Consider the following 12,589-nt stretch of genomic DNA (forward strand, 5'->3'; position numbering starts at 1 on the left):
CAGTAGTTTAGTCTGAATCGCTCTACACACACACACACACAGACAGACAGACGCACATACACCACGACCCTCGTTTCGATTCCCCCTCGATGTTAAAATATTTAGTCAAAACTTGACTAAATATAAAAATCAGATAAAGGGAGCGTAAAGATGTTAGGAAAACAGCGCACAAAAAGATGTACCGATATTGGCCGTCAGAGTCGGTCAGTATTGGCGAGTGTCAGTGTCAGTCAGTGGTGCGTCAGTCTCAGTCTCTTTCTCATCATTCTCACTCTCAGTCTCTCTGTGTGTCACAGTGTGTGTGTGTGTGTGTGTGTGTGTGTGTATGTATGTGTGTTTGGGGCGGGGGGGGTGCAGTGTGTGTATAATATAATATTGTTATACATTGCAAATAAATACACCACAATACGATACTACTTAATTACATTGTGGCTGAATAAACACACAATACCATTAAAACACACAGGGGCGGATCAATTTATTTCATGGGGGGGGGGGGGGGGGGGTTCCAAAAGTATATTGTGAAGATATGGGTGTGAAGGCGCAAAGCGCCGAGCCGACGGCGCAAAGCGCCGAGCCGACGGCGCAAAGCGCCTAGCTTGCTAGTGGGGTTCCGGGGGCATGCCCCCCCGGAAAATTTTGAAAAAAAGGATGCAAAATGGTGCAATCTGGTGCATTCTGAGGATGATCATTACCAGTTTCAGGCAGCAGATTTTGTCACTGATTAATACCCCCAAAAAACACAATTTTTTATTTTTTTTGGTTGGGCCGGGGGGGGGGGGGGGGTTCCGGAAACCCCAGAAACCCCCCCTCGTCCGCCCCTGACACATCAATATAAACAACAATTACCCACGAACGCACCCACCCCCACGCACACACACACACACACACACACACACACACATACACACACACACACTTACCGTACACGCATATAAAAGGCCATTTAAAGTTAAAGCATGAAAAGTGCCATGTACATTAGAAGATTTAAAATTATGACAGGTTAATTGTCGCAGTAAATCACAGGGCTACACAACAAGATTATTTACAAACAAACAAACAAACAAAACAAAACAAAACTGGCCGGCTGTACTCCAATGTGTTTGTCTAGCTGGCTGTCTGTCTGTCTCTCTTTTTGTCTTTCTTTCTTTCTGTCTGTATGTCCGTATGTGCCCCCAACCCCCCCCCCCCTCCCCCCACCCCGTTTCACACACACACACACACACACACACATACACACACACACACATACACACACACACACACGCACACACACGTTATTATCACAGTAATGGCAACCCTGAACTTACTCCCTGCCCCCCCCTCCCCCCCCCCACTCCAAACCTCACCCATATCAACCCCCACCCTCACCCCTACCCTTTCCCCCGCACCTCCCTTCTCCCCGAAACAGTGTGGTTTCCTGTAATGCAGCGTCTTTGCTCCAGATTTAAGACTTCTGGAGAGATTTCAGCTGCCGTTTGTCATGGTTATCTGACACGGGCTCGCTGGCCCAGTAAGATGGCAGAAGCGATAATTGAAAGTGCTGGGTTCGTTAGACTCTACTGTCTACATCCACGGTTATGTCAACTGCCTTGAAACGAAACTCGAAGGTTTACAATTCTGCAGAACTTTGCGATTTTTCCCGCTCGATTTGCTGAGGTGTGGCACTGCCATTTCATGTTGAGAGCAAGAGCTGCAAACGTCTAAATGCAAAAGTGTATTTGCATAACTGATGATGTTGGTAAAACCTAAGAGAAGAAGAAGAAGAAGAAGAAGAAGATGGGGAGTAGTAAGAAACCATGCCTCAAAATGCCTCGTGGAGCGAATAAAAGAGAAGAAGACGACGATGACGATGGCGATGACCGCCCTGATATGGCCCTTCGTGGTCGGCTGGGCGTTAAACAAACAAACAAACATGAGAAAGCTTGACGAAGAAGAAAATGGATAAGGATAAGGAGACTCGGTAAGGAAGGAGAAGAAGCATTGCCATCAAAAGAGCAAACAGGAACAAAGTAACACGTGACGGACAGGGGCAAGAACCAGGACTACTTAAAAAAAAAGAATAGGGCATCTTCTGTTGCAGTCTAATGTTTAAACTGGGTTAGTGGTACAAGCACAGATAAAACACCTTTGCTTAAAATGCAGACACAGCTGAAGCTTTGGCTATGTCACTTAAAAGTGCAGAGGCTGATGAATCAAATAACAATCTCCCAAAAGTAGAGCAGGAGTAGTGTGGGGTACTAGGCAGGAGGCCGAGGGGACGTTAACATTGCAGGGAAATAAAACGACACATTCACAGTCATACCAGTGTCTACAACTTCTGATTGCTTCCAGCTGCCAGGCCTTATTCCAGCGTCGCGGACGACGCTGGTATCTGCGGTCGGGAAGACTTTCCACGAATTTGCCACAGGGCGCCGCCATGTTTTCTGTGCTCGACTGCGAGCAGACCACAGGCACATTACACCCAAAATTCTTGTAGGCATACACAGACGCAACATAGCATATACAGACAATAACACCCACAACACTTCAACTGCATATGAAAGGAATAAAAATAAATCCGCAAATCAGTCGCGCACAATACACCAGTTAGAAAAACAAGGAGTACCAAAGCGGCGTGCAGAAACTAAACTGACTCGGAGACTGAGAAGAAACATTTATCACACGATGTGGATAGCAAACATTAAAATAAAACAGATAAGTCAAGCAAAAAATAAACACAAATATCGAAAACACAATAAACAAAGGTAAAGAAAACAAGTCGCGTAAGGCGAAAATACAATATTTAGTCAAGTAGCTGTCGAACTCACAGAATGAAACTGAACGCAATGCCATTTTACTCGTAGCATCGTCAGGCCACCGCTCATGGCAAAGGCAGTGAAATTGACAAGAAGAGCGGGGTAGTAGTTGCGCTAAGAAGGATAGCACGCTTTTCTGTACCTCTCTTTGTTTTAACTTTCTGAGCGTGTTTTTAATCCAAACATATCATATCTATATGTTTTTGGAATCAGGAACCGACAAGGAATAAGATGAAAGTGTTTTTAAATTGATTTGGACAATTTAATTTTGATAATAATTTTTATATATTTAATTTTCAGAGCTTGTTTTTAATCCAAATATAACATATTTATATGTTTTTGGAATCAGCAAATGATGGAGAATAAGATAAACGTAAATTTGGAGCGTTTTATAAATTTTTATTTTTTTTTACAATTTTCCGATTTTTAATGACCAAAGTCATTAATTAATTTTTAAGCCACCAAGCTGAAATGCAATACCGAACCCCGGGCTTCGTCGAAGATTACTTGACCAAAATTTGAACCAATTTGGTTGAAAAATGAGGGCGTGACAGTGCCGCCTCAACTTTCACGAAAAGCCGGATATGACGTCATCAAAGATATTTATCAAAAAAATGAAAAAAACGTTCGGGGATTTCATACCCAGGAACTCTCATGTCAAATTTCATAAAGATCGGTCCAGTAGTTTAGTCTGAATCGCTCTACACACACACACAGACAGACAGACACACACACACACACACACACATACACCACGACCCTCGTCTCGATTCCCCCCTCTACGTTAAAATATTTAGTCAAAACTTGACTAAATATAACAAAAAGAGATGCTTGCCGACAGTCAGTGCCGTGTGCGTCAGCCGGGGTGTGTGTGTGTGTGTGTGTGTGTGTGTGTGTGTGCGTGCGCGTTCATGCGTAGGCTACGTTCTTGCGTGTGTGCGTTCGAATGAGAAAGAAGAGAGAGAGAGGATTGAACAATGAGGTCACGTTCTCTGTCACATGAATACATATACCGTGACACACTGAAGGCTACTTCGGACACGAACACTTGCCAACAACTGTGGTTGGACATGCTTTTGAAATGTAATATTTTTTCGACATGATTTCTGGACATACGAATCCCGCTGTGTTGCCTACTGATGTTGCGAATGATGAAGGTTTTGAGTTGACTGACCTTGAGGAGGGATTGCATCAGGCGTTTATCGTCTCAAATTATATCCTTGCTACTTTTCAGGAGTCAACTATTGCCATTCATGGTAACTTGGATAGTCAATGTTTTTATTTGTTTGATTCCCATCAAAGAAACAGAAATGGTAACCATTCTTCAAATGGCGCTGCAGTTTTGATGTCATCAAGTTAATTCCTTTGCAGAATTGATTGATTTTCTCAAAAGCCATTATCAATGTGTTTATCAATTAACACCTGTTCATTTCTGTCCAACTGCAATGCAAACTCAATGTGGAGGAAACAAGGATTCATTACAAACAAGTCATCCCTGTACATCAACAGATTTATGTACCTCAATCAATACTGCTAGTATGAGTGACAGGAATCTAAAAGAAAAAACAACCAAACGCAAATGTACTACTACTTCTACGACTCGTTTGAATGTAAAACAGAAATGTAACACTATCTGTGACAATGACGGTTCTACGACTCGTTTGAAGGACAGTATAGATCGAACCTTAACCCACAACTACGACAATTTGTGTCAGACTTTTTTGAACAGGAAAATATGCCTCTGTTCAACAGTAACCAAAACATGGAAGATGTTTTTGAAACTTTACAGAAATGTAACACTAGCCTATCTGTGACAATGTTGCTTTTGAATTGAACCCACATTTGTTGAACAGGAGAGAATGTTCCTGTTCAACAGTGCCCAAAACACTGAATCTGACGTTTTTGAATCTTTTCTGTCATCTAACTGAATCTGACGTTTTTGAATCTTTTCTGTCATCTAACCCAATTGCTCATGACTTCATCGATCTTGAACATGCCTACTTTTCAAAGAAAGACAGACAAAAGCGAAATCTGCATGTTAGCCATCTGCCTGAAATGGTCAATGCACTTTTGTAAAATTGTCACAGCTGTTATGCACTTTTGTGAAATGGTCAGTGCTGTTGTGCACTTATGCAAAACTTGGTGCTGTGCTGTTAACATTTGAACAAAATGCATTTTGTTCAAATGTTTAGTGCAACTTGCTACTATACTGTTCAAAAAAAGAAACGCATAGCTTGTAATATTTGGATAATTTAGTTATATGGCTACAAGGATATCCACCAAACTGCAGAAAATGTTTATCTGGTCGTCGACCTTTCGTCCATTGCCACAAGTGAGCTCTGCACGTGACGTATGCGTTATCAGTGGCTACAATGTCAAAATTGCTCATTTGGCATGACCACTCGTCATGCTTCAGTGTAATCTCGTGAAACTCGGGGAATATTGAGCTCTCACCATGTCTTCCAAAACCCATAAAAGCGGATTGTTCGCCACAAAGAAATCAGACGACAATTCAGCGACGAAAGATGGCCCGATTGAGCAGAGAAGACCGCCAAATTGCATTGGGTCGTTTACAAGCAGGCCAAAGTCAAAGTGCAATCGCCAGGCACTTCCACGTGTCCCAGAGCACCATCAGTAGACTGTGGGTCAGGTTTCAAGCCACTGACTGGCTCCGTTGCTGACTTGCCACGAGCGGGAAGACCAAGGGCGACAACTGCTGCTCACGACCGCTTCATACGGCTCCGCCACCTCCGGAATCGTTTCCTGTCGGCCTCATCTTCTGTCCAGGCTCTCCCCGGGCCACACCGATTATCGGACCAGACCGTGCGGAACCGCCTGCATGAAGCTGGTTTGAGAGCTCGCAGACCTCACAGAGGAGCTGTCCTCACCCGCCGCCATCGCCAGAACCGAGTGCAGTGGGGCAACCAGCACCTTCGCTGGACCGTCCGGAATCACTGGAGACACGTGTGGTTCAGCGACGAGTCCTACTTCCTGCTCCAGCGACATGATGGTCGGAGGAGGGTCTACCGGAGAGTAAACGAACGTTACGCGCCCAACTGTGTGGATGAGGCACCCGTTCATGGTGGTGGAGGCGTCATGGTGTGGGGGGCGATCAATACCGCTGGAAGGAGCACCCTGGTGCACGTCCAAGGGCGCATAACTGCCCAGCGATACGTGGAGGAAATTCTGCGCCCACACGCCCTTCCTCTTCTGGCTGACCAGGATGCCATATTCCAGCAGGACAACGCTCGCCCGCACACAGCACGACTCACCACCCAGTTCCTCACCGACCACCATGTCCAGGTGCTTCCCTGGCCATCCATGTCGCCAGACATGAACCCGATAGAACACCTCTGGGATGAATTGGACAGACGTGTGCGCAGGCGAGAAGAAGCGCCGGCAAATCACCGCGATCTATTGCAGGCACTTCAGGAGGAGTGGGACACCATCCCACAGCAAGATATCCGGCATCTGATCCAGTCCATGCCCAGAAGGTGCCGGGCAGTTGTTGCTGCTCAAGGCAGTCACACCCCCTACTGACTTGACAGCCTCGGCACCCAATCGTATTGATTGACTGATTGATTTGAAGATGCAAATGAACTGTGTGTGCATTCAACTGTGTCCATACCAAATTTCAAACAAATAATCTAAATATTGGATTTTCTGTTAATTTTTTAGAAAAATAAAACAAATTTGGCAAGTAGCAACTATGCGTTTCTTTTTTTTGAACAGTATATATAATCGCTGTATGCGCTTTGTGGTAATAATGCACTGTTGTGAAAAGTTTGCGCTAAATGTTGGCACTATGCATCATTGTTGGAGCACCCTCCTGTAGATGCACCATGCTGAAAAATGTACTTATGAATCAAGCATTGACTGAAATAAACAATTTATATATCCAGCACAACATGCAATTCATTAACTTTTGACCCTAACCTTTAACACTTCCCAAAATAAATCTTTGGTGGACATTGCATCGACGCTGTTCATTTTGAATGAACATTTTTCTTGTACGACATGCGTTTTGTAGCCAAAAGTGATTTTTTTCAGTCTCTGTTTCATACGCCAGTAAATCTTCGTCAGTCGGTTGATTAATGATGTCAAAAGGTAGTCGTGTTTGAGGAGTATTTGTCTCTCTCTCTCTCTCTCTCTCTCTCTCTCTCTCTCTCTCTCTCTCTCTCTCTCTCTCTCTCTCTCTCTCTCTCTCTCTCTCTCTCTCTCTCTCTCTCTCTCTCTCTCTCTCTCTCTCTCTCTCTCTCTCTCTCTCCTCTCTCTCTTTTGCCCAAGATGTTATTCTTTTTGGACCATAAACTGTGCGCTTAGGAAGGTGTTTTTTGTTTACCTAGCGGGTGCATTCAAAGTTTACGGAGCACAAACGTTCAACCGAATAATTTTGCTAAGCTGACATCGTTAGTGAATGCTGCACAAATACGAACGAACCAAAAACAACATATTTTTGACAAAAGTGTCAAAAAGACTAATGTGACACACTACCGCAGTTTTTATCTATTTATATCATTTTGTTTTTGTTACGACAGTTTTTCTGTATTTTTATTTTTTTATTTTTCTCCATTGTGACAGTTTGTCTGCAATTTAGCATTGATGTTTTTTTAATTTTTATTATTATGTGTTTTTCAACAGGGGTTATTTCTGCATCGCACCAGATTTTCCTTTACTTTGCACATGTCATTTGGCAAGTTTATAAAAGTGTCTTTGTTAATAGATTATATACCTATATAGCTATTCTGATGAACACGTGGGGGAATTCGGGGGCTGTGATTGGATGGTCTCTCCTCATCATCAAAGCATATTGCTGCCGAAGTCGGCCATTTTTCTCAATATCCAAAAGCATATTGAGAAAAATGGCCGACGCATGGTTCCGGTTTACACATCTGTACCACGCGGCGATGTTTTTATCGACAACAGCATACACTGACAACTTAAAAGGCTGTTTCAACAACTGTGTTGTGAAATCGAATGCACTTGGAGTCAGTTTTTCTTCCAAAGTCAGAAAGCGTGTAGCGGTGTGCATGTCTGCGCGAACATGATGCGCGTAAGAAGTTTGTCTGCTATCAAAACCTGAGATCAACGCATCGACGGAAAAACTGTCATTTTGTAAGTTTGGAATAACAAATCAAGGTCATAACAGCTATATAATCGCTATTATGTTTTCAGCGTAGCAATAGGGTCCGATATTTAGACTCGAACAAGTATAATGCGACTCGTCTTCGACTCGTCGCATTATACTTGTCTCGTCTAAATATCGAACCCTATTGCTACGCTGAAAACACAATAGCTGGTAATTGTCAGACTAACGTATTTATTATCAAGTTTGTGTTCTTTTCTTGGAAATTATATTGACCAAAAAGATTTAAAGAAGTAGCAGTTTACTTGATGAACTCAGCCTGTCTCTTCTCAGTGCCACCCCCGATTTTCGTGATAGCGTTTCACGTGTCCCAGACATATCTTACATTGTGCATTCGAGACAAGGACCCTGCTATAGTTTACGACGACATAGGAAATGCCAAAGAACCTATAAACGGCTCTCTTTTTGGGGGTTCGCGTAAAGAAGGGAGACAATCAGTTTTTTATTGTGCTGCTGCACCGCTCATTCAGTCTTGTTCCCACGGTTCTACGGCGTTTTGTATGTGACTTGTTTCTTTTGGATAAATAAAGGGAAGAAAATCGTTCTTGAAAAAATGGAAGTAACTTGTACGGTTCCAACGTCGGGTGACATATCTCAAATGTCTGTGGCTTTTCTACTTGGATTTTTCTGCTGCGTACGCGTGTCTCCGCCTGTCTTGTGAATGATGATGTTGCTGTTTTCGGTTCCCTTTTATTGTCAGTGTTACTTTTCTTTAGAAGTTTTTGCTTCATGTATTTGCTGATTCCACTGACTCGGCCTTTTCGTCTTGTAATTCGTAAGTTCCTCTCGTTGAGGAAGCGAGTCTGTGATGTTGCAATAATGTCAGAACAACACAAATGAAATTGTGATTCATGATTTTAAGAAAAACATTCTAAGGCGTGAAGACACAAAAATGAGTGCTGTTAAAACTCACGGTAGGCTAAAGCCATTTGAGACACATGCGCTGAAAATAATTGCATAGCATCTTTGCACTGCAATTTTCATTTTATGCAGTTCATTTCAGCTGCGCAAGAAAAGAAAAGTACATTCATCATCGCACAATCTGATTTTTGCTGTCTTTGAAGATGACAAGATTTTGAAAGGCAAACGGGGCCCAAGGACTGTTATGCCGGGGTGGAAGTAGAGATAAGCGCCTACTTCCCAAGAAATGCTCCAAATGGCTTCGTGTCTCCAAACACCTCTGACAGTCAAATCCAGCTCCTGGCCTTCACGTGGCGGGCCCTGTCTTCGACTAACAGGAGAAGGGATGCAGGCGGGTCACTGGCGCCTTAAAACCAGCTGCTTCGGGCAGATGGGGCTCGTTAACCTTGGATGGTCGCTCATCTAGGAGAAGGACAACTCCGATTTCAAAACCCGCACTGCCTTGTGTGCGCCTTGGGAAAGGCAAAGGCTACAAGAAGGAAAACTTCGACGTCAAACCCGGGTAGAGTGGACTCGACAGCCCAGCAAGGCAGCTACTCTTGGGGAGGAGGCAACCCTGAGTAAGAACCTCAACCACCGAAGACGGAAGACAGCAGCCAACTTGGCGTGGGGAGAAAATCGGCTGTCTACGCTCCCACGATAATATGGCCGTACAATTATCCCATCGAACGCAGAAGAAGAAGAAGAAGAAGAAGAAGAAAGGCAAACCTGCAAGAAATAAAGGCAGCAGTTTCCATACAAATGACCTTCTACACTCGTTTTTTGTTACATTTAGTCAAGTTTTCACTAAATGTTTTAACATAGAGGGGGGATCGAGACGAGGGTCGTGGTGTATGTGTGTGTGTGTGTGTGTGTGTGTGTGTGTGTGTGTCTGTCTGTGCGTGTGTGTGTGTAGAGCGATTCAGACTAAACTACTGGACTGATCTTTATAAAAATTTGACATGAGAGTTCCTGGGAATGATATCCCCGGACGTTTTTTTTTCTCGATAAATACCTTTGATGACGTCATATCCGGCTTTTTGTAAAAGTTGAAGCGGCACTGTCACACCCTAATTTTTTGATCAAATTGATTTAAATTTGGCAAAGCAATCTTCGACGAAGGCCGGACTTTGGTATTGCATTTCAGCTTGGTGGCTTAAAAACTAATGAATGAGTTTGGTCATTAAAAATCGGAAACTTGTAATTAAAATTATTTTGTTTATTAAACGATCCAAAAATAATTTCATCTTATTCTTCGTCATTTTCTGATTCCAAAAACATATATACATATGTTATATTTGGATTACAAACAAGCTCTGAAAATTAAAAATATGAAAATTATGATTAAAATTAATTTTCCGAAATCGATTTAAAAACAATTTCATCTTATTTCTTGTCGGTCCCTGATTCCAAAAACATATAGATATGATATGTTTGGATTAAAAACAAACTCAGTAAGCTAAAAAGAATAGACATACAGAAAAGCGTGTTATCCTGCTCAGCGCGACCACTACCGCACTATTCTGCATGGCTTGTCGATTTCACTGCCATTGCCACGAGCGGTGGACTGACGAAACTACGAGTATGTGGTCTTGGTGAAAAAAGCAGTTTCATTCTGTGAGTTCGACAGCTTGACTAAATGTTGTTATTTCGCCTTACGCGACTTGTTTGTTTGTACTCATGCATTCTCAGCATTAAATTTTGCCGTTTGAGTTTTGCACTTTGTGTTCTTCCTGTTCTTCGGTCGTTTGGGCAGAAATATGATTTATGTGCCCTTTGTCCTAGACTCTTTGCATTGTCTGTGTTCTCGACTATGTCATGTCGCGTCGAACTAGGCGTTTGATGTGGGCGTTTTCCGTCCTTACTGCCCTTCGTCATCTTTTTTTTTCTCCATTCATTTCTTCCTACTTTCAATTTTTATGGGGACAGTCATAACACACAAGAGACAATAAACACTTGAAGAGAGAGAGAGAGAGAGAGAGAGAGAGAGAGAGAGAGAGAGAGAGAGAGAGAGAGAGAGAGAGAGAGAGAGAGAGAGAGAGAGAGAGAGAGAGAGAGAGAGAGAGAGAGAGAAGGAGCGATTTTGAGTTAGTGAGAGATATTGGGCAATACAGATGTGTGGTATAGAGAGTGAGAGACAGAGACTTAAAGGGTAGAAGAGAAGGCGAAAGAGATAGAGAGAGAGAAAGAGAGAGAGAGAGAGAGAGAGAGAGAGAGAGAGAGAGAGAGAGAGAGAGAGAGAGAATTGAATTGAACTTTATTTAACAAGGATTAAGATTTAAGGCTAGCTACGCCTTTTCTTACAATCTGTCCTTGGGACGCATAGACACACAATTATATAATTAAAAAATTTAAATTAAAAAGTTAAAAAGTTAACCAACAAAAGGAGGTCGGAAAACTTCAGCACGTGATAATAAAGATGACGATGATGATGATAATAACGATGATGATAATGATGATGATGATGAAGATGAGGCATAAAGAGCATACATATGTGGTTATTCATAAAATCAAATGCATACTATGCAGGTAATTATCAATACAAGCTGGTAGCAATCGAACATGTAGCAATAGTACAACAAAAATATGTTCAGAATATACAATGCACAGCATATCTTTGACGTAATAGGGCTTACTACGTGTGGAAAATCAAAAGGCGTTAAACTAACTCAGACGTCATGAAGTGGTTTTTAACACATTTTTTAAAACTTTTTAATGACTTTTAGTGCTTAAAGGATGATGGAAGTGAATTCCAAACTGAAGTACCCGAAAAAGCAAGACTGGTCTTATACAGGTCAATTCGTGGAATCGGTGGGATCAAGTTGACCGACCCATATCTGTGGGTAGCTTTATTAAATAATGATGTAATGTAAATCGGCACTTTACCGTAATACAATTTATGCATGAAAATGGCTTTGTTTAACTTGAGATGCTTTTCCAGTGGAAGAAAGTTAAGCATTTTCAATTTCATATCTGTTGAGGCATTATCCTTTACAATGAGTTTGGCCGAGCGACGATAGAGACAGTCTAACTTTTTCAAGTGGAAATCACTGCTGCCATCCCAGAGCGTCGAAACATAATTAATGTGAGGCATTACATGAGCATGGTGGAACATTTCCAGAGTCCTTCTGTCCGTAAATTGCTTTAACTTCGATAGGAGGAAAACGTTCTTGGCTACTTTCTTGCAGATATGCTGTAATTGTGCCTGCCACTTGAATTCACAATCAATAATTACCCCTAAAACGCGATGCTGTTGAACTTGTTCAATTGATTGCGTACCAATAGTAAGAGTTTGAGTGGAGAAATCTGGTGTTTTTGTCTGGTTGCAATTACCATACTTTTAGTTTTTATTGGATGGACAAGAGAGAGAGAGATAGAGAGAGTGAGAGAGAGAGAGAGAGAGAGAGAGAGAGAGAGAGAGAGAGAGAGAGAGAGAGAGAAAGAAAGAGAGAGAGAGAGAGAGAGACACAGAGAGAGAGAGAGAGAGAGAGAGAGAGAAAGAGAGAGAGAGAGAGAGAGAAAGAGAGAGAGAGAGAGAGAGAGAGAGAGAAAGAGAGAGAGAGAGAGAGGAGGTATTACACACCGCTACGACCGAAGAGAAGTTAAAAATAAATTCCTGTTGTGCAGCGGGATAAAGTATTCCCTCATACCTCGGAGATATACCTTCACTCGCTCGCAGCGACGTCACGTGACATTTTAGATGGTGGAACAGAATGCTGTCGCTTATCGGCACTGGGTGCAGTGC

Source organism: Littorina saxatilis, linkage group LG14, assembly GCF_037325665.1.
Source record: "Littorina saxatilis isolate snail1 linkage group LG14, US_GU_Lsax_2.0, whole genome shotgun sequence".
Lineage (NCBI taxonomy): Eukaryota > Metazoa > Mollusca > Gastropoda > Littorinimorpha > Littorinidae > Littorina > Littorina saxatilis.